Source organism: Nipponia nippon, unplaced genomic scaffold, assembly GCF_047370975.1.
Source record: "Nipponia nippon isolate SJK-2023a ecotype South Korea unplaced genomic scaffold, ASM4737097v1 scaffold_30, whole genome shotgun sequence".
In the NCBI taxonomy this organism is placed as follows: Eukaryota; Metazoa; Chordata; class Aves; order Pelecaniformes; family Threskiornithidae; genus Nipponia; species Nipponia nippon.
The window spans coordinates 1,363,267-1,386,635 of record NW_028262348.1 but is presented as its reverse complement, the minus strand read 5'-3'; the positions used below and the strand labels follow the sequence as shown (position 1 = coordinate 1,386,635).

Genomic DNA, 23,369 nt, shown 5'->3' with positions numbered 1-23,369 from the left:
GGTATCTGTCTGTAAGCCCCAGCGTGCATTAGGGCAAAGCGCTGAGTATTCCAGCAGCGAATACATTTTTGTGGAGGTAATCATTAAGAAATCACTTGCGTACAATTATGTACTTAAATTAGTATGAGCTATTTTCACATAATTCAATAATGTGATCGATTCCACTTTAGGATTTAATCTATTAGTAGTTGAGCTCTTCCATCTCTGAAGAATTATCTGGTTTAGCAACATGTCGAAGGGCAGAAACAGATCCAAACACACTGTCCACATGACTTCCAGTGACATTGTGCTGGAAACCCAGTTAGATTTGCGGTAATTATATATAAAATCTATGGCATTTGGAGAACTGCACCCTTGTTTGAACATCCGAGGAATGACCTTTATTCAGAGTTTTCTCAAGCAGAGGCTGCTGAAGGAGGAGGGATGGCAGTAACGCGGTGATTTCTTTCCCGAGCGCGTAACGCGCCCGTTGGAAGGAAGCAGGGATTGTAGGGGGTTGGCAAGAAAAGCATTTTGCTAACAGGCTTTCTGACCGTCGCTGCGTCCTCAGCGTCACGAAAGAACATCTGACTCTTGCAGAGGGCAAGGATGAGTTAGATGTGCGTAGGAACGTAGTAATTGAGTAACTGGTTTCCCTCCTGGGTAAAATGGAGAACGTTCTCTCTGCAATCAGAAACCTGGGTTTGTCCCATGTTTACGTTGTTTTAAATCACAGAAAAACCCCAAAGCCGAGGTGGTTCTTTTTTATTGAAGTACGATCCTCGGTACTTCAGTGAGATACCTGCCCAGGACGGTCTGAGAATTAGGGGTCTTAGGGCTTTGAAACATCACCGAGGAAACATGAATTTTTGGTGGGTGTTGCAGAGGTGCGCGCACCGTGCCGGGACACGCTGGGGACGGTCTGCAGAGGCTTCCTCTCTCCATGGCAACCGGAGCCCTGCTGGAGCCATCGTCTCGGGCCCTGTCTCTGCATCCCGCGCCCAGGGCCGGGAGCAGGCGGCCTCCGCCGGCGTTTGGCAGCAAGGGGCTCTGCTCTCTCCAGGCGTTTGCTGGCTGGCCACTGCCTTGGGTCGTGCGTTCTGTTGGGATTCCAGCATGTCCTCAAAGGGCAGGAACGTCTCTTCTGGTTCGCTTGTGCCACCTCAAGCTTTTTAAGGACTGCTCTTCTGAAACGAGTCCTGCTACACCTCTCTGGGCTGTAAAATGGTAGGGAAGGATTGGGAAGCTGAGACATTTGCTGTCATCGGTATCATCAGACTCCAACACTGTGAACAGATGAGGATGCTTTGGTACTTCATCCTCCCGGTTTTCACAGCTGAGACCTCCTTGCTTCGAGATTGGCCTTGCACTTCTCTTTTTCTGTGTTAATAATGTTCGGTTTTGTACACTGCAAAGTTTGCAACATTGCAATGAACATCATTAACTACAGATGTTTAAACTCGTTTAATAATAAAAAATAAATGGTACTCTAACTTTGGAAATACCTCATGGTGCAAGTTGGTATGAGCCACTGGGATGGAAGGCGCTCTATAAAAGCTCACGTCTAAAATTCCTAGTAATTCATGATAAGGCTGCTTTGGAAAATAGCATGGGGAAAACATTTCACTTTATCAGCAAATTATGAGATTTCTTGATAGAATTTTAATATTGCTACCTGTTACAGTATGAGCTGTATTTTGACTTAATATTTGATATTGCTAAGAAAAAAAGGTGCAAGTACCATAAGCTGCTCATCTAAATTTCATCTTGAAGGTTCTGTTTGTTCTCCTTTGACAGCTGAACATCATTTCACTGAAGAGGAAAGTTAAAATCCCAATGGTGGGAATAGTTTTTTCCATTAAATACTTTCTTATCCTTCCAATCATCTGTTAGGTGGCTTGCTTGTCCTGTCTGGACCTTCATTCATTTCAGTGTTCAATCGTTTAAAAAAGTAACTGAAGATTCCACAAAACTAAATTGAGAAATCATTGAAATCATTATTTTAATCTTCTCTTAATTTGTAAAAGCTTCTCTTCCCCCTCCCATCCCCCAAACTAAATATTGTATTATTATGCTAAATCTGACAAGGTAAAGGAGTTAAGAAGTGAGCTATAAAAATAAGAGAAACCAAGCAGTCAGGTTCTTCTCATCCAAAGGGAGATGCAAAAGAAAAAAAAAAGAAATAAGATGGATTATGAAATTAATTTAATTTTTAATGAGCTACATTTCATACAGATAGTTAAATCACAGAGGCTGAATTGCAGGGAAATTTCTTTACTGTTGAATTTTGAAATGGTACCTTAGGGCCTGACTCTTTTCCAGGGCTAACTGTATCCTCGGTGTCCAGTTCTCCCGCTCTGACGGTGAATGCAGTCAGCCCATACTAAGAGAACTTTTATTCTAGAATAATGTAGCAGAGTCGACCTTGTGATTGGAAAGAACAATTATTCTAAAGCAGCCATTTTGATGAAATTATCTTTATAGATAAACTCTAAGGTACGGTAAGGAAAGTTAGAATTTCCTCTTCAATACTCTGTCATTAAATGAATTGCCCTGTAAGCTCTCGTTGCACTGTGTTGTCCTCAGAAGACGTGTAGGAATTTTGGAATGTACAGTAAACTGTCCAGTGACATTTTACTGGGAATGAAAAATTCAACAGTTCGGGGACCTGACACACAATTAGTGCCACGATATGTCACTTTTGACTAGTCTAAGAGTGGCCAGAATTAATTATTATTTTTAGCTTAGTAAAGCCCAGCTTTAGCTGAGCTCAGTAGCCCAGTGATAGCTGTGTTTAAAACAATCGCTTAAGATTTTTACTAAATACGTTCTGTGTGTACGTGTGTTGTTAATTCTGCCACAAAAGTTATGCTGACCCCTGGGGTTAGGAACTGATGAAGAACCACTAATGCGCCCGGTCTCTGGGTAAGGTACTATGAATTATTCATCCTGTTACGCCAGTGCAATCACAGTCATGTCTGTGCTAATGAGCAGGTGGATGGGCTGACACAAAGTCAAGAATACCCAGGAGATATTTTGTTCAACAGTTATTCTAATTCCTGCTGATACATATCTTTTCTCCTCTTATAATTTATTTCTTATTTAATAGAAACAAGTCTTACTTTGGGGTCCGTCCTTTCTGTTATTTCAACGTTTATTTTTTAAAAAATCAATTACGTTTTTAGGATTAAACTGGGCTGAGAGCCGAAGCATTTGACAGCTTTTGGGAAAGCTGTCTGCAAGGTTTTACTGTTATGTCTCGCTATATTGCTTTGTCCATATTGGTGAGCTGCGTTTTACCCTTTCTTCTATCACCTGTGAGCTTTATTGTCTTTTATTAATTGGAGCAGAATTTGTCTTATTTGTAATGAATGCAGGACACCTGTATGTGCAGTTGTAAAGCATAGCACTTACTGTGGTAGTGAAGTAATTAGATATTTGTACATATTATTCCTCATGACTTAAGGGAACACAGTTTAAAACACCTAATAGATTTCTTTTTTTCCCCTTTTTTTACTTGGCCATTAGCCATTACTCTGTTTTTCCCCTTTCTCTCTTTTAAGTCAAGTCTCAGCATTTCATTTTGTGTGACTTAACGTTGGCATGCGTCGTTGTTCATTAAAGGGATTTATCAGAAATCAAACTGAAAGGCGTTACCAGTTCACCTTGTATTTTGCCACTGTTTCTTAAAAATTCCTATCTTGTTTCAAAAAGACCACACTCTGCAACATAGCTTCATTAATGCAGATGTTTCAGTCTCACAGCTCAGCCTGGAAAGAACCCACAAACCAGAACAGTCCTCCCCACCACCCATTTCCCACTTGTTTTCTTCTCCAGCGGTCTTTTTCCTTCGTTTTGTGCTGACCCTGCCAAGGTTGCCTTCCTCCCCCTCTCCCCCGGAGGAAATTCATTTTGGTAACTGCAGGAGGAGGTAACTGGTGGCTCGGACCTCTCGGTCCCGCCTCAGCCTGGGTTTTGCGGGAGATGTGCGCCGGGAGCTGTTCTGTTGAATATCATTTGTTCCAGGGAGGAAGAGTATGAGGACCGAGGAATAACTGGGGAACTGACGCTGGCCTTGCTTGACGTCTCTCTCTCCGCTGTCTGCGTTTCTGCTCATCAGCAGCCGGAGAGATTTTTTTCTCCCTTTCCTCCCTTCCTCCCCTTTTCCTGTTCCTCTCAGCCACCGCATCCTTCCTCCCGCTGCTTACCACCGCGGTCCTTCTCTCTCAGCTCCCACTGCTGCCTATGATTAAGCACCTGGAACATTTCCAGCCTGATGACTGCAGAGTTTTGCAATGAAACTCCTTTGAGATTTACTGCAGTACGGCTGCCGCTGGAAATGCACTGCTCCGAAGGAGTCAGACTTTACGTACCCTAAATGCCTGTCTTTGTACAGATTTTGAAAGTGCTTGGCATATTAAAAGCGTTGTTGCTGCCTGAGTAGCAGCAGCAATCTGCATGAGGTCTCGTAGCAGAAAAATGTTTCATTTTTACAAACTACAAAATCCTTCGTCTAGCAAACTGCTGTCTCCCTTTCTGCCGAAATGTCCCGGCAGCTGACCTGACGGACACTGCTACCACTGACTTTTGGGATTCTGCTTTTTGTGCGTTAGCCTGAAGCGAAAGTTGCGTCTACTGCTAGGCTCAAATTAGACAGGTTTCTAAGCTTTGTATTACTTGAAATTTGGGTCTGAATAGACCAACTGAGGTTCATCTTAGCTCCAACTGCAAAAAATGAGTCACTTTTGGTAGAAGATGTCACAGCTACAACATTGCATTGCTTAATTGCTATGTTACAATCACCACTGCTACATCTGATTCTACATTAACTCCTCCTGAAATGAATGGCGGAGGGCAACTATCGTCCTAATTAGACTAAATTAAGGTTTTGTTTAAGAGAGAATATGTGAAGATGCTTTGCTGGATAGAAAAATACTGTGTGATAGACTCGGAGGCTTCCTCAAGAACATCGTCCTAAGCTTTTAGACGGCCCGTGTCCTCAAAAGGCACTGCATTTTGTTACTTGACCTTCCGCTCAAGGCTGTGTATGCTGATAAAACACTCTATCGGTAGTGCCAGCCTTTCACGGCCAAGAAGGTTTTTCCCAGGGGTTTTATAGCCCTTTATTATAAAGCTGGTGGTAACATTGTCCGCTGGCTGAGACTACCCGGGGTGAAAAGACAATTGAATTCAGAAAGGATATTTATCTTCAGCAAATTCAAACATTTGAAAGTATAATAGAATGGGAAGAAGATCTAGAAAGTTAGAAAGAAGGAAGAGACGCTCTTTCCTTCCATCTTGGTGAGGGTCTGAAGGAGCTTTCAATCAACAGAAAACACATTTTTGTTTGTCAGTTGGCCAGGTTCTTGTTACCTTGTCTTCAAGTACACAGAACAGAGCGAAGCGGGCAAAGGGGTCTCCTGCTCCAGCCCTGTGCAGGCATGGCAGTGACGTCTGGTTGTTGGCGCTGCCGCGAGGGAGCCCCCGAGTAACGGAGCAGCCCGGGAATGGAAACATATTAGAGCCCGTACCTTGTATTAGGAGAAGTGCCTAGTACTTTCTGTATATGTGATTTCACTTGGTGTCTCTGGAGATTTCTGACAGTTTCTTAGGGATCGTCAAAAGCCTCTCCACGCAATCAGCATCTAAGCCATGCCCGAGCTCTGTGTGACCATGCATGCTGTGGGTCAGCAGCTCTGACCCAAATAATGTATCATTAAAGTAGAGAGTGGAATTAAGAGATTTTTTTTTTTTTTAACAAATAGTAGTTTAAATTTCTCAAAATTTCTCTTTTATCCCAGTTTCCTATCTGTCCTCATACTCTGTCCATCTGTTCCTTGTCCTTGCGTCTGCCCTCCTCATAAGGCTCCTATTTTTACCTCCGTTATCTTTTATCCTGTTCTTCCCCCGAGTCCTCTTTTGTCCTCCCTGACCTATCTTCCCACTTAAAATACTTTCTTCCTGGCCTCATGGAGCATCACCATGGTGACCACATGACGTCACTGCACTGGGAAAGGTTGCCTAGGAAACCGTATGATGTCATTGCACTGGAGACAGTTGCCATGGTTACTGAGTTGGCTGAGGTAACTGGGAAAAAAGGGCTTGTCGCCTGACCAGTGCCAGGAAACGTTCCCATTAATAGGAATAAAGAAGAGACCTTTATTTATCTCTTTGTATTCCAGGGAGGGCTGCCTGCGATTCAAAGACCTCATTTCTTTTTTCTGGTGGGGTGTGCTCCGTTGGGGCTGCTCCCCGTTGGTCTGCGGGACCTCGCTCGCCTGTTTCTACCGTTGAATGTTATCGTGACCATCAGGCCACAATCAAGTGGGGAAAAGCCACGTTGTCCTGTGGTTCTGCGTCAGATGGGTTCCCACCTTCTGCTGCTGTCTGATTTATCCTGTTTGGTTCCTTTGTTTCTGGGATGAATAGCCCAGCCCAGTTATTATCCCGGCAGATGCCAGAGATACGGTAACAGTGAATGCCACATGCCTGAGCTTGCTTCATCTGCACCAGGCTCTGTGTCTGTCTATAATTTGTTTTCCACTTCTTCCCTGCCTTTCCTAATTTCTATTTCATCCCTGCTGAAATGTACCTCTCTTGTTTTAATAATTCCAGGAGTTCCAAGAAATGTCCGACGTGAAAGGTGAAGCAGAGGTTAAATAAAAAGTAGGAAGCAGCTATCAAAGACCAAGAGAGGTACGCAAGAACAAGTTTGTTAGCTTTTGTCGAGCGCACAGAACAACACGTAAGCGTGTGCGTGAGGTTGATCATGATTCACGTAAGGATGTGGGAATGTAAATAGTGGTTAGAAGTGTGTGTCTGATCAGTCCGTGTCTGCGGTGTGCGGATTGGTAGCTCTGGCAGAGAATTGTGTGTCGGTACAAACATACGTATAATGGCTCTATGGATAAATAAGCTTTTATGAAAATGGCTTTTCTAGACCTTCTGCAGTTTGAGTGAATTACATGTCTAACGTTATATTAGCCCAACTATGCATGTGTAAGCATCACTATCCCCACATATCAAATACAGAGTCCTTACTCTCAGTACCCATGCAGATGCTCTAGAGTTCACTAGAAACTGTAGTTACAAACTTGCCGCTAATTAACCATGAAACGAGCTCTTCTCTGCCCCCCCCCCCCCCCCGTGTGTGGTGATCCTCAAGCTGAAAATCATAATTTGGGTTAAAAACCTTACAATTACTGTGGAGCTGAAAACAAGAATGCTGTCAAAGATATGGAGAGTGCTGGTGGCAGGCCAGATAACTGGGGAGTTATGGGGTGCCTGAACTATTGACTGAAATCCAGGGCTCCTGAAATGTTGGGTGGAGGCTGGAATGGGGGCAGCATCTCAGTCTTGGCAGAACGAGGTAAGAGTTGGGAAGAGAGAATGTAACTGCGTTGGGGGGGAACAGAACTTCCAGACTTAGTTACGGGGGGAAACAAAGGGGTAGGGGTTGGGTTTTTTGGTGTTTGGGGTGAAGTAGTAAGAACCTTTTATTAGAGTTTAGTTTTGGTTTTCCTTCCATATACTTTAAAAATACTATTTGTATAACTGTTTATTTGTTCAGTGTACTGCACAAAGTAATCCCAGCCTCTGTGCCAAAGTAGCTGTAAAAGAAAATTGTGTTTCACATCTGTGACTAGGTAGGGCTGCAGCAAACAACAGTTGTAAGAGATCAGATGGCAACGAGACCGAACAGCTACCGGAGGGGGAAAGCAGCAGCCAGTCAGAGTTGAGGGGTTCCTAACAGACAGGTGAGAGACGTGGATAATCGCTGGCCTGCGTTTCAGACCTATGTGTAAATTCTTGAATTCTAACTTGATAACAGTGTTTAGTTAATCAACGTGCAATGGTGGTGTTTGCAAATCAGGCCGCTTTGTTCGCTCTGAGCTAAGGTACTTTCATCGCTGTGAAGCGTGCGTCAGTAATCTTGCAGCTTCCCTGGGCTCTAATGGACTGGAACAATCTTAGAGTTACCGGTACGGATTAACGACCACTTGTGTTACTTCTCCTGTTAACTGAGCTTCAGAATGACCCCTGAACTTGGGTTTGTTTTGTTTCAGCACTGGCAACTTGGGCTTATTGTATTTAAGTACATTATAAACATTTACATTTGGATCACATTTATTGGTAAAACATGAGAAAGCAAGCAGGAAGCTGGACTGTGCTTGTTTAATTGTCAGGGAGGTGTGGAAAAAGGTTGGTAGAGCTTATGTTTTCTTGGTAAATTTTACCTGGCACCAGCAGTTAGGTTCACGATCATGTTCCAGCTACCTGCCTCTGATCTTTCACCAACGTCAGGTTTTTGTAAATACTTAAAAAATAATTGTATGCTGTGACACAGCAATACTGGAGATCTCATACCGATAAAGAGTTCTAGATTTGTTTTCCACCAGTGTCAGCCACTTGGGGTGTCTAGAAGGTAACGTTCTGTGTGTAGCAGGGGAGGCAGCATGCAGGCTGCAGGACTGGCAGTCCTATCAGCTATGTCAGCTTTTGCTGACTAATGCTCCCATCTACTGGACAACTTCATTCTCACAGTATTCACTCTCTACTGTACTCTGAAATCCAAAGTCTTGTTAATTAAAACCCCAAAGATTTATTAATTATGAAGTATTAGACTAAAAATAGTTCCTCTGTGATATTAAGTAGCTAACACAAAATGCTTTCATGTGCTCCGTAGCTTTACATTTGAAAGATGTGTAATTGTCTGCCTATCTTGAATCAACACTTTATGTTTTATTCTAAAGTATACTAAGACAGCAGTCTCTGTATAAATTACAGAATCTACAAACATCTTCCTAGTGACTTGTGGCACAAAATAGTGTTTCCAGTAGGAGACTTCAGAGGCTGTGGGACTCCCCTTTACGCTTCCTGACAAAACAGGACGGGGACAGATATCCGCTGAGACATGCGGTGTGTTAGTGCTGGGACTAGAAAGGTGCGCGCAGCGCGACTCAGTGCCAGGGTACGCCGGGGTCTTTGCCTGTGCTCCCTGAGCGGCACTGGTGGAGGCGGTGAACGCTACTGTGATCGGTACTGGTTTGCATTTGGTGGAGCGAACGACTCTTCTGCTGGTGGCTGAGAAGAAACTGAACAGAGAGTGGCTTCTGTTTTTCCTGTTAGCTAATCTTTGAGCACCTTCAAGTGCCTGGGTAGAGAATTTTGGAATAAACTTCTTTCTAGAGACACGTACCTGCAGCCCAGCTACTCGTACTTCCCAGCATGCCTTTCTTAATGAGTGATTCTTCTCATTCTTTCCTGCAAATCCGTCCATTTGTTGAAAGAACAGCATAGAATGGTTCCTCTATCCTTTTGTTATTTATTAGTCTGCTTAGATTTTGTAGGAAAAGTGTACAAATAAAAACCCCCACCCCAAACCATAATATTTATGGTTTTGTTCTGCGTTACTGTTATTTATGACAGTGTTGTTAAAAGTGATAATATCAGAACACCTTTGGACTTGATACAGTGGCATTACAAATAAATATAACGTGCTCATATTAGATATAAGTTGTAAATTTATATATAAAGTAAATGATAAAGTATATATAAAATTTATAAGCTTATATGTAAGACTAGATGTACTAAAGACATAATTTTAGAGGAATTTATATGAACTGTATAAATTTTTGTATATAGTATAATCCAATTTGAAGATAACATACTTTGCTATATTTATGTAATTTATTTACATATATTTATTAAATATATTTATTTATATTTGTATAAATAAACAATACTTAGTACAGTGCCTTTATGCACAGGACATAATGTCAGAGCACCTTGCCCCTGCCCACCTGCAGTCTGTGCAATTCTGTGCCCTTTGGGATCGTGAGATAAGTGTCTTCAGTTGTTCACGTGCAAGCTTGATGATATGCTCTCCATGTTGGCCTTCAGTCACTAACTCTGCAGAATACATCAGCTTCTGAATTTTATGTTCCCATGAAGCTTCTTGAAATGCCTGTGCTCGATAAGGTGCTATGCTCTGTGGGTGTTTCACTTAATTGTACGGTAACCACCCCAAGTGCTCTTTGGTTTAAGGCAGGGAGCTGGAACGATGTTCAAAAACCAAAGCACAGGAGTGGATTTTAGGGGTTTAACATTTTTAAAATGACAAGGATGGTAGGAAGTATAGACTTTAGATTTGCATTGGTTGTTCTCCTACTGTTAAGGAAAAACAGTTCAAGATATCTTCCATTGATGATACTATATGTTTTATAAGTAAATTGATCCTGTGTGGGCGTGTTTCTGTCCTTTTTTGAAAATAAACAGCTCAGTACTTCTAGGCGGCGTGTGTTCTGCCCTGAGTGTTGAGAACGTGGGGAAATGGATCTGTGAATGGTAGCAACACTACCGCCTATGTCCAAAATTCATAATTTGTGTGGACAAATAACTACCGTTTACCTTAGCAGCCATCAGAAGCTACCTTTGAGTAGGATTAACTGAGCTGGATGTGCAGTTTAAGAAATTATGTGGAGCCCAGAGGCAAAAACGTAGGCATTTATCGTTTTCCTTGTGTTGTTACTTCATTTGCAGGAGCAGCGATATCTGAAGCTGCCATTGGTAGTCACTTAATAAAACAGATTTTCTTGGACTTTAAAAAAAAAAAAAAAGGGCTGTCTGTCCCTCATGTTATATATGCAATCAAGGTGGAAGAAGTGCTTTTCTCTGAATGGCCATGCAGGAGCACATTCCGCTGCTGATGTGCCTGCTTTCATCTTCAGAGCGTTTGGGCTGTTGGTATCTTTATGGCTTACATACCATCTAGAGCCTTAGCCAGCCGTAACTCGCGTGCACGTCTGTCCGCTACGGACTTTACTTTCTTTTTACTGCCTTTGAACTGAGATAGAGCTACTTACTGTCACTGTTAATGGACACCTGTGCTCTTGCTGCTTCAGATAGTTTTCTCAGAAAGTTATTAATAATTTAGTCAATTGACCACCTAATTTTCATTAGGAATCTGCTTAGAGTGGCCCCAATTGCCTCTTACGTGCTGTCACTGTAACTTTGGACAGTAGCATATCCCAGGGAAATGATGTTTTCCTATGTCCTTCACTTTCTAGGACTGTAAACAGGGATGTTGTGGTGTTGTGTTGCCAGACTGAGTAAAATCGTAACTTGGCATCACATTTTACAACCAGTTTCCTGGCAGATGAAGAACATGAATACAAAACTGTTGCACCACAATTGTCTCTGACCAGATTCACAAAAAATGATGACAAATTTTTCATTGGATAAAGTAACAGACAGAAGATGTTTCAGGGTAGTTTTGCCCTGAAAAATATATTTATACAATATTAAGCACAGTACGATGCTCCTTAAATTTGGAGATAATATCGGTTATTTTAAAGGAAGAAGATTGTCCCTGGGTGTACAGGAGGAAGGGAGGGTATGTATTGATTTGAGCAGTTGAGTCATATGGAAATCAAGTTACTCCTCGGTTCCTGGAGCATGAGCATTGCAGCTGGTTATTCATGACTGCCTCGTCCTTTCTACCTTTGTGTCACTGGTGGAGCAGAGAGCACTTCTGTTCTGAAGGAGAAGGTTGCTCTGCATTGGCTGCTCTGTTAAACTGGGAATAATGATTTCTCTCCAGTGGCTGAATGACGCGACGGCAGCATTCACTGGTGAAACAGTGACTGACGTACCAGTTTGCAAGCGTTACAGAAGTTGCCTTCTCTACACTTTAGTGGTGCTCTGTCGTACGGTGTCGAAGTGGGTTTTGAGTATCAGTCTATTACATCTCGCGAAGCAGCAAGCAGAGACAATTTCATTTTAAGATTCTTGATGTTCAGTTATGCTCAGCTTGGAGCAATAGCAGCTGGGGAGTCCCGAGTACCGCCATCTAGCCTGATGGGATGTGGCCGAACGAAGGAGAGAAATTAAACCGGGTTCCCTGTTCACACAAGCTTACCTGATGTAACAGGTTTGCTGTCTTCTTTTCTTCCCTATGCCACCTGGAGCGGTTCAGTGCACACCTTATTTCCTCATTTCAGTTCTGGTCAATACGATTTGTAGAGATGTCTCTCAGACTAATTGTTCCATTGTATATTTTGGTGCTACTTCCATCTTCTTTTTTCCTCCCTATCTATTAGATCTTGTTTCCATGTGTTTAATAATCCTTCCATTGTGTTTCTTGGTTCAGATGGAACAACGGGCCGCTCTTTGTCTGTGTTTGGAATTGTTTCTTTCTGAAGTTTCCGATTGCTTCAGATAAACAAGCGGAACAGAGGAGCGCCAATGGTAACAATGGGAAGAGGCGAGTTTCCCTTTCTGGAACATAAATCAAAACGCAAGAGATGATATAAGGTGTGGAGGGGAAAGAAAGGATCTATCCAGAGAATCTCTCTTACTCCCTGCAGTTTTATAGCACCAAAAGTAGCTTTCAAACCAGGAAAGGAAGTTTTGTTTTATTTTACCAAGTCTCTCCATGTCGTGTGAGTGGATGTCTCTAGAACTGCATCAGTGTTTCCCTCCTCACGCTGTGGATTTTGGAGCACCTCTTAGCACTGAAAGTGGCATCCGGTTGCTTTCCACCGAAGCTCTATTGGCACCACCTGTGAATCAGCCTGACTCGCGTCACCATGCAGCAGATCATCAGCACCCGTCTGTTCCTCTCTTCTGTCCCTGACTCCACAAGTAGACTCAGTAGCACAGGAGTCTGTATAAGCTGACTGTTGAATCATACTTAACTTCACCTCGGTTATTAAGGTCTTGTTATTGTGTGCCTGAAGCTAGGGGTGAAGATGTAGAACGGAGAAGCTAGCTCTAACTCCGTAGAGCTCTCTTACTTCTGGTACTGCTGCCAATGGATGCCAGAATGGGATACAGTTCTGGGTAGCTTCCCTTAACTCCGAGCTCGGTGTGGATTCCTCGCCCATAAAGGCTTTAAGGTGCTTGTACTCTTTAGCAGTTGCATCACATACTATTTGAATGACAGTCTAAGAATATAAACAAGGAAATTTTCTGGTACTTTGTGTTAGAGGTTCAGTGTTCCACCCTCTTTCGCCTGTTGCTGTTTTTATAGTGTTATGAAGATTGGAGTCAGCCAAGATTTAGATAGTGTTCATCAGATTACTTATTTCCAGGGACATGACAAAAAAAAAAAAAAAAAAGTGACCTCTTCAACATAATTTCCCACCTTCAGGCTCTGCTGCAGATCAGTCCTGGCACAAGGTTTGTTTGCTGTTTTTTCCATCTTTATAATTGCAAGTTTAGTTTTCTGGGGAGGCAGACAGTTCTTCCATGCTGCTTTATTTCCAAACGTATGCCTTGTTCCACAGAGAGACATGCACACAGCCTCTTGATTAAAAAAAAAAACCCAACAAACCTTCATTTTGTGTGGTGAACAAACAGTGGCTGTGTGAAAACCCAAACGTGGTGCGAACATCTGCAGGTGAGGTGAACTGTTTGTAGAATGAGGCTTCTCTGGAATGCATAACAAACTCAGAAGGCCCTGGAGTGTGTATGATAATGAAGTTGAATTCTCTGCCTTTCACTTTCATTGGATTTAAGATAAAAGTACTAGAAAGATATAAGGTCATTGCCCAATCAATGAAGTACCTGGTTTATCAGCGTTTTGTAAACAATACATGCAATGAGTGTTTCTGGTCAGTGCCTGTTAAAGAAGCAGGGACCCACATCCTTCTGTAACCGGCAGCCTTCATCTCCCGTCGCTAAAACTATCCCGGTTCAAGTCTCGCTGGGCCTGGGAAGTCCTGTAACCCGAGTTGTCTTCTCTCCGCCAGGATTGGTACCCTGCAAAATAGGTTTGAAGTTATTCATGGAGTAAAAAGGGAAAGCAGTAGTTGCTTGTATATTGGAGGAGACTGCTTTTTAGAACTAAGAGGTGACTACCTTTTCCAGTATTTAATACGCAAGAAGGCTATGGAAAATTTTAGTAGGAAATCCGTAACGTGTTATCATTTTTTTTTTTTTTTTTTTACAAAGAGGTAAACTGAAAGTATGTACAAATTACAGCCTCAAAATAACATTATGGGATAATTCAAGATTTTACCAATAACCATAATTTTATGACAAACTCCAAGTTATTTTTTTCTTTTCAGACTTGTACGTACAGCTTTTATAGTTGCTGTGAAACCGAATGTGAGAGGCGTGTAAGAGCGGCACTTTAATGATCTCTGCTGACTTCAGACACGAGAGTTAGTTGTGCCTGTGCGTATTCATCAGAAGTCTGGTTTTTCATCGGTGTGGTTTATGTAGTTTGACATTTGTTTTCTGTGGATGTGGGAGACCCTCTTCTGATCTTTAGAGGCTTTCACAAAGCATGTTGAGGTTCTGAAAACGACTGCAGCCTATTCCCTGTAACGAGTTGTTCTGTAGAAAAATATGAAACAAAATAAGCAACTTGTTTTTTCTCCAAGATTTCTTCAGGATGCACCAAAGTGCAGCCTTACTGGCGAAATTTAATTCCTGGGATGTCATCCTGCTTTTTTTCATTGTAGAATATTTAGGTGGATAGCCAGGAAGTTAATGAAATTATACTGATGTAAAATAAGTGAGGATAGTTCCACAACAAGTCTTTTGCTTGAATAAGGACTGATCACTGACTGACGTGCAGTATGAACCTTACAGATACTAAAAGCAGGAGGCGGCAGCGCGAGCAATTTTGTGAAGACTAGGGAAGGCTCTCGCTCTTCTGCCGAATCACCGGTGTGGTCCTCGCTTTGCCAACGAGTAGATCCACTCTTCTGAATTCATAACGTTTTAGAAACCTTGTCAGCTGGGATCTCGGGCATCGTCCTGTACACAGCTCGTATGCAAACCTTATTAAAAAGCACGTGATGTGTCTGTTGCCAAGGAAACATAAGCTGTTAAGCCCTAGAAACATAATTAATAAGAAACAAATATTAGCTATTAGCAGCTACTTTCTCCATTAGTGCCATGAAACCTTCATGAAATAGCCTTGCAGTCTCCTAGCTAATGGAAACGACATAACCGGAGGATGAAAAGGTGAAACGAGGAGTTACAATTCCCCGAGCTCTAAGTATGGCCAGAGTAATGAGACTGCAGGACTGTGCATGTTTTCTTCTCTTGTGTTGATAAGCCACTGAGCACCTGGTTATCCTGCTCCTGTTACTGTATGTTATGAATCACGTTAAAGGCGAGCCTTTGCCAAGCAAAGCAAGATCAGGCCTATGTTTTCCAAGAGGTCTATTTGGAATTTGAAAATAAAAATTAGGAATGGAAAAGGGACTGGTGAAATACTTTCTCTTGGTTTAAGTTTTACTATCTTAGTCATTTTAAATTTGACTTCTCTTGATTTAATATGTGGTTCCATTATAATTAGCTAACTCACAATGAGGTTAACACAAGATGTGGTTATAGATAGCATTTTTAAAACTTTTGTGTTTTGGTCAATCTCAGTTTGCTCTTACAATCTAGAATCTTTTTTGTTCCTCTTCATCCTTCTCTTTCTAGTAATTACATTGGGTTAATTACTTCTTTCATGTTAGTAGCACAAAGCACCTGGAAATTTCTTGTGAAGAACCCCTTGCAGCTACCCAGGCCGCTCTGTGCCAAACTTCCACCGTGCTTGTATTCTAGCAAAGATTTCTAGCAAAAATGAGGAGGAAAGTGAATCTGGTTCGGTTTTTGACTAGCCTAAACAGTTGCCACTCCTAAGTGCGATCCAGGACCACGGGCAGCCAGGACCCCAAGGCTGGCCTATGTTATTGTCGATACGTTGTGATCACCCTTGTTCAGCTTTGGGATCAAGAAGTCGAAGGAAGTCAAGTCATTACGGGTCTTTATTCTCAGCTGTCCCACTGATTTTGAGCTATCCGTATTTGAGAGGAGAATTAACGTTGCTGTCTGGAAAAACAAGTGCTGATTTTACTACAGTGGGGTAAGCCTAATGAAATACTGAGATATGTAGCCTCAGGCTGCAAGTCATCTACCGACAGTTTAGTGCAATAAATCAGTTGTAGTCAATTAGTGAAGTCCATTGTCAGCGTTGCTCAGACTTTATTCAGGCACCATGCCTGCAACTCCAAAGAGAGATCTCCGTAAGAACTGAACAAACAGTGACTAGGAGCTTCCAGACTTTGCCCCCACAGCCCGAATGTAGTTTCAGTTAGCTCACATGCAGTTTCTGCTCAGATAAGTCACAACGATGTAGTGGCACCGAAGTATACTCGGCTTTCTCCAGGTTTTTACGGGACTTTGCCAGATAGCAACCTCAAGGGTTTGGCAGTAAGTGAGTACTAAGAAATCAGTGTATGACACTCTTGACTTTTTTAGTGGCGTAATTGTGAGAATGTGCATGAAAGCTCTGGGTTGCGAGCCTATGACGGTATACCTGAACGCAGAGATGAGCTTGCCAAACAGCCTTGTGTAGCAAGGTGGTCTTTGAAGAACAGGAAACGTGTCAGAGCTCCAGATAACATAATTCAGTTTAAATGGGCCTCCGGAGACCACGAAGGGCAGGGCTAACTTCAAAGTTAGATCACATTGCTCAGGGCCTTGTCCAATCAGGCTTTGAAAACCTGCAAGAACAGAGACTTCTCGGTCTTTCTGGGCAGCCTGTTTCAGGGCTTAACTGCTGACACTGAATTTTTCTCCCCTATATGCAGTCACAATTTCTCCTGCTGCAATTTGTGACCATTGCTTCTTGTCCTTTCACTGCGTACCTCTGAGAAGAGTGGCTCTCTCTTCCATGTAACTGCCATTTAGTTATTTGACGATGACAACTGAATTCCTCTCCCAAACCGTCCCTTCTTGCGGCTAAACAAACCCCAGCCCTCAGCCTCTCCTAGAAGTCATGTGGTCCAGGCACTTACTATTTTAGTGACCCTTCACTGTACTCCCTCCAGTTTATCAATATCACTTCGGTGGTGCGAGGCCCCAGACTGGATGCAGTGTTCGAGGTGCTGCCTCACAAGCATAAAGCAGGGTTCGCTTCCATCCGCCCGCTAGCTGTGCTCCTGCTAATCAACCCTGTGTGCGCTTAGCCCTCAGCATCGCAAAGAAACATTGCCATTGCTGACTCCTGCTGAGTTTGCTTTCCGCCAGGGTCCTCTAGCCCGTTTCACGAACTTACTCTGTCCCAGGTGCAGAACTTGTGTTTGTCTGTGCTGAATTTCACAAGGTTCTTGTTAGCCCATTCCTGTAGCTCGTTGAGGTCTCCCGGAATGGCAGCCCTGACCTCCAGCGTGTGAATTGGTCTCTTGCATTTGATGTCACCTCTGAACTTGACGAAGGTGCGTTCTGTCCTATTGTCAAGGTCCAGGTCATCGATGAAGATATTAAATGGTATTAAACCTGATATAACCTGCAAGCAGCTTTTGTTTAGACTTTGAACCGTTGACCTTTGAGCCTGATGGTGCAGCCAGTTTTTCATCCACCTTTTAAGCCCGCTCATCCAGTCCATACCTCACCAGTTTGACTACAAAGATGCTGTGGGAGACCACGTCAAAAGCCTGCTACTCCATGCCCACAGAGCCAGTTATTTTATTGTAGAAGGCAGCCAGGTTTAGCAGGCAAAATTTTCCCTTGGTAAATCTGCAACAGCTGTTCCCAGTCACCTTTTTTGTCCCTTGTGTGCCTGGAAATGACTTCTGGGAAGACTTGTTCCTCTTCAAATAAGGAAAACTCCTATGTTTTACAGCGTGCGCCTAGCCAATTTCAGTAGCAGAAATTAAAAGTACAGCAGCAAGTTGGTCAAAGACTTTAGAAAATTCTGCCTTGGTATCCTAAGAAAGAACTACCCCTCTTGTAAGTTTGATCTGTGGGAAGGCTGGATCACTGGCAGCTCGTCTGACGTGGCTCGGGCATGTGAGCGCGGCCTCACAGCTGTGCGTACCTGACAGAGCACGGCTGCAGCACTTCTGCGAGCTGTCAGCGCAGTATACTAAAGGATGTCTTCAGGCGTGCTGCGTCCTGATATCCATGTGTTTTCCTCTATAAAGTAAGAAATCAGGACACATTCTATAATGTGGAAGTTTGTGGAGAAATTTATTCTTTGAGATTAGCTTCTTCCAGGTTCAACATCAGGGAAAACACTGGGCTACTGTGAGGACGCTTGTGCTTCGTGAGTGCCTGGACACTGTGCCGTTTTTGATCTACCATTCAAACGCAATTGGCCAGGCTGTAGCAAAAGGCAGCCTGAAACTGCCTAGCAGCTGTCCTACAAGCTGCTCTTTTCCTTTGAAAGCCAGCAACAGAGACGCCTGCAGACTCCCTTTGTGAGGATGCAAGCTCCTGCTCGTCACGGAACACATCTAGTGGAAAAAGGGCGGAAGGGGAGCTGCAACAGATGGAAAAGGCTGCACTGCCAGAACTTTTTCCAGATGCTGACAAGACATGCGAATCAAGCCTGAAGGGCTTCAGTTTGTCAATCTAAGCAGTGTCTTGGTCTGACAGGAGCATCCAGAGTACAGAAACTACCAGCGGCAGCAGGATTTTGGAATGGGAGAGACAACATTTATGTTGTTGGGTGAGGAGCCCAATACTTATTTGGCAAAGCAGCATCCAGCATGGAGCCGACGCTGAGCAGTGAGAAAGGAAGCCTTGGAACCTGGGACTGCTATTGCTTTATTTTCAGGCAGTTTGGGACTTCAGACGTGCCATCGCAATTTGGAGGTGACACCAGCCACGTGGAAATTTCCTGGCCCGTTGTTACGGATGCACAAGTATTAGTGGCAGGTTTCCTTTGTGTAGCTGTAGGGAGTTAGCTTTACTGTTGTCACCTCTGACAATGAAAGTGGTCCCCTCCTGTCCCCAAAACGTTGAACAAGTATGTCTTGATGGATTTTATTTAACAGTGATTTGCTCATCAGGGTCACCTCCGTTCTGACATGGTCTGCGGCGCCCTATTGTTCCGATTCACTGAAGCATCTGATCGTGATGAATGGAGTCTTGCATGGTAAAATGAGTCTCATCTCTATTATTGCCAGTTGTTCTGGACTCTTAAGGAATCATTAACGAGTAGTAAAATAATAGCCACCCTTAATCGGTTTGGTGTCCTGTGATTGTACAAGAACGATGAGTATTCTCTACCCCTTGTGATCTCTGAGAAGAAGGGTATGTTTTAAGTACTATTTCAGTCAAGTAAGGTCATTTCTAATGAAAGAACGTGTCAAAGTAGCTTATTATACGTTTCCTAGTTTGGAGCCTCAGCTTTCTTCTGGAAACTCCTGTTACTGATATGCAGGAAATCTCTTAGAATTTTTTTAAGTGGCAATATAGTGTAAAAATGAATGTTTCTAGGTGTGGGAAGAACTCCAACAAGTTACAAACCTGCAGTTTTCCGGCAAACACACGTTTATTCACACACATGCTATTTCTCCTGACAACTGAAGGGCCTAATTTGTGTAGTTTTCGAAATCTTTTTTTAATAAATGTGTGGTTTGCTTACTCTCTAAAGCATTCAGATCAAATTTTATCTGTGAGCACAAATGGAAACTCAAACTCTAATTGTTCCTCTGGGCTACACCCAGAGTGTCCTGGAATGTGAATCTCTCATTCTATCTGTGATCTTTGCATGATGTTCCCAAAACATTTACACTTCTTTTGCATGAGTTTAAAGGAGGATGGCTGACATCTGAGGAGTCAGAAGAGATTTTTGCTATTCTGGGACTAATCTCTGCGAGTAGATTGTGAGCTTGTATTCCAGTGTTATGCAGGCCCTCTGGATGTGACCTGTTTGGATGGCAATGGAAGCTACCTTCTTATCTGGGCTGACTTCAGTACTTAACCCGATCCACACAGGTTAAGTCTTACAGTCCTCAACAGAGTTTCCAGTAAGCAGCGTCCCGATGATATGAAACTTATTAACCAACAGTGAAAAATATGTTCCAAATTTTACACACCCTTCTTAAACATAGTGTACTACACTTTGCAACTGCACCTGAATCACAAAAGTTCCACACCTGCATTATTGTGAAAGTAAAGGGTAATTCAAAGCTAACCGCCTGCTGTTGCTGGAAGCCTGTATGGAGAACCTGTCATCAATGCTTGACTTCCTTGCCCGGTTACCACCCAGTTCACATTAACAATCTTTAGTATGTCCTAGGCTATCAATAGCTTTATTCAATGGTCCTTATTTCTGATAGATTACCACATACGGATTTTACGTACTGCGTTAGTGTAGCAAGCTTGCGGGGAAAAAGCTACGTAGAAATGATTACCGCAAGTGTAAGCAATAGAATAAGTATAGCTGCTGAGTAAGTTGGATTTAGTTATGACCTATTCTATGTATCCATTACAGATCATGCTGGGCCCTGAGCTTTCTGGCAGTTAAATGGGCTGTCAAAAGCTATCAAAGCCCATAGGAGGGTTTTCTTTTCAGCAGTATTACTTGGAACATAGGTGGAGTTGATATGTCTTGCTGCTAAAAGCATTCTTTATTAGGCTCTTATCGATTTCCCATTCTTAATTGCCAGTAGTATCCTTCTCTGTCTTTAAAGAAGAAAGCTGGAGATGTTGAATCCCCATGGAACCAATATGACAACTTTTATGTTTGTTTTTTGGTTTTGGGTTTTTTTTTTGATGGGGTAGGGAGGAAGGGAAAAGCATTCCAGGAGTTTTTCTCCCCTCCTTTCAGTATTGGCATGATTGGCTTGTACATGGGTGTGTTAGTGTTTCTATTTAACACTGTCGAACTGAGTAATTTCGTCTATAATACTAAATGTGTTTTCTAGATTCCAGCTACAGATTGTGCAGTAGATAGGATGAATGAAAAATGTTACTCTAATGACTGGTTTTGGTAGAAATGTTAATTTTTTATCGAATTTTGGAGCAAGAGCCTGACACCATTGAAGAGAAAGACAGAAGGATACAATGCTGATTTTTTAGTTGCCTTATGCTAATCCTGGGATGGCTGTTTCAGGAATGCACGGAACAGCTCCAGGAGGTTTTCTCCCCAAGACCGTTTCTTCTGATGGAGGACATCCACAGCTGAGTATCACGGTCATCCTCTGTGTTCTCTGCATTCTGGAGTGGTTTGGGGAATACCTGCTCTTCCAGTTAGTCAGGCTTTCTGGTGTTTTGAGCTGTCAGATAACAGGAAAGATACGGCTTTTGAAGCCAGCGTATTCCTAAATATTTTCCTTCTTGTGCCTGAGTAGTGCATTCTTAGGTGGTGATCGGCCTCTGTGTTCCCTTTGACAAAGGAGGGCAGCAAGGGTCGATAACCTTGAGAATGCTAATGTCTTCTTGCCTCTGCTCTAAGCGCTGTTTCAAACTAAAAGCGCTCTCAGCAGTTTTAAACGTGATGTCTAAAACATCAGCAACCTGTCTACCCGAGGGATTTAACAGTGTCAAAACTGGGGGAGCTGATTTGTTTTAGCAAGAGCTAGAGACGTTTTGAAGAGTTTCCTTACTGTAAGGAGACTATTATGTTTAATTATCAGTTTGTCTGTCTTTCTAGTTTAGCTCCTTACATCACAATGTGAGGAAACAAATTTCACAGCACCTGTAAAGATCAAGCGGGTTTCTTTTTTATGTGCTGATGTCATCAAACACTCATCTAAAAACATAAGTGCCCAGCTTATGCCTCCGTCAGAATCCCATAAGTATCCCCCCCCGCCAGTACGTCGTCTCTTCATCATGCACCGACGTTCTGCTGCACGGGGGAAAATCCGCACGTAAATACACACGTTACGTGTACTGGTAATCATACATACCACAGGCTGAAATAGCAGATCTAATGCATGAAACTATTCGTCTGTGAGGTGCACGAACTAAAATTCCTTCTAGAAATGTTCAGCTTTCTACAAAATAACAATTAAAATTTATCCAAAGACTGCATCACACTGATTATGGGGGAGATTTAAATGATGAATGTCTGTTCGTATTCATTCTATAAATCTTCACATCTATTTTGGCAGCGCAAATAAAATTATAAAATTCATGTATATGGAGGTTTCAGTTTTAGTAGTCACAAAGTTTTGCTGTGGCTGACGCTTAGCACAGTATCAGAAGGCTTCATCAAGTATTTTAAACAGAATGTCTGTAGCTACTTGAATTTGATTGTTCACCAGACTAGCTATAAAATTCATGACCAGATGTAGCTCTAATCAGATATGTGCGGTCATTAAAATTATGATTGGAATAAAAAGACTATGCTAGCAAAACCATGTATTGTGAAGCAATGATCTAAATCAAAGCTTTGAATGTGAATGAGTGATAACTTTGTTACAGCTGCTGAGCTATTTAACTTCTGCTGTGCTCAGCCACGAGCCTCTCGTGCCATTCTGGATTGTAGTTTAATTAACATTTTACATTCTGATTTCCACAGGACCTGGAAATTGAGGGATGAGTCTTTTAAAAGGAAGGGCGTGGTGCCTTGGAATTGTCTTATTGCTTCACTCTAGCAGTCCATGCAATGTTCCTTCAGTTCACGTTGTCCTAGGAGTTCAGTTAGAGGTACGAGAATCTTGAGATCTGATATACAGTTAGCATGATCCCTGTGCTCATAGCGTTTTGTGACGTTTTCAAGTTCTGTCCCTGTCTTGCCCTCAATGGTTACTAAAGTAAGACAATATGTCATTAATTTATACCACGTGTTCTTTTAGTTCAGGATACGTAGCTCACGACTAGACTACTTTTCCTATCTGCTAGGAAAGTTTACAGACTTGTTTAGATACCAGACTAGGCTAACATTTCTCCGGAAACAGATGCAGGCTACTGCCTTAATGTCAAAAGTGGTAGTTCTGTAATAACCTCAATAGTTAGTGTTAAGTTGATTAAAAAGATTGAAACTATAGAACAAGTATTTTTTGGTTTTGAGATTTTGTAAGTTGGCAGATCAATAGGATCTCACTTTAGAAGGGATCTCCACTTCATGCCAAAATAACGCTTGCGTCCTTTGTTCTGTTCTAGATTCTGTCAGAACTCAAAGTCTGACCAAAAGATACCTCTGCACAAATGCATCTGGCAATTTATCAATATTTTTCATTTTCAGATTCTATTAGTATATTTTTTACACTCTTCACACTCATTATTTCAATTTCTCTCTTTTTTTCAACTGTAATCTGTGTATGATCTTTGTTGTTGCTGGTTGGGGTTTTCTGTTTGTTTGTTAGCTTTTTTCTTCCCCCAACAGGGAAGTGTTTCCAGGTAATTCTTTTCACTTCTGTCCTGACCAGGGATTCCAGTGTCTCACTGTTCCCGACCAACTTGTTGCTCCAATAGCAAAAAAGTGTTTGTGCCAAACGCGAATACTTTCTTTCAGCCCAGATTCCTTAAAGAATGTTTCCTCTGGGTTCTCTCTAACGATGTGTTTTCTGTTCTTACTGTTTTTCCAGAAGCTTCATATTGTATTTTGTACAGTATTATTCAGATTTTTTCCTCATTTAATTTTCCAACCGAACAGTGTGCAAACAAGAGGCTTAACTGAAGAGCCCCTAGGACCCTGTAGA

At 42.4% G+C, this 23,369-nt stretch overlaps 1 protein-coding gene across 5 annotated transcripts in view; it reads left to right on the top strand.

Annotated features, from left to right (window-relative positions):
- SLC5A1 (solute carrier family 5 member 1) overlaps positions 1-23,369 on the top strand; it is an 84,417-nt gene that overhangs the window by 28,283 nt on the left and 32,765 nt on the right. The window contains exons 1-3 of one of the 5 annotated variants that reach the window (XM_087768666.1): positions 6,179-6,447; positions 6,595-6,675; positions 7,626-7,736. The exons of 1 other annotated variant lie outside the window; for it this stretch is intronic. The gene's annotated coding sequence lies outside the window, so the exon portion shown is untranslated. 3 more of the 5 variants (XM_087768669.1, XM_087768667.1, XM_087768670.1) reach the window with 3 other exon arrangements.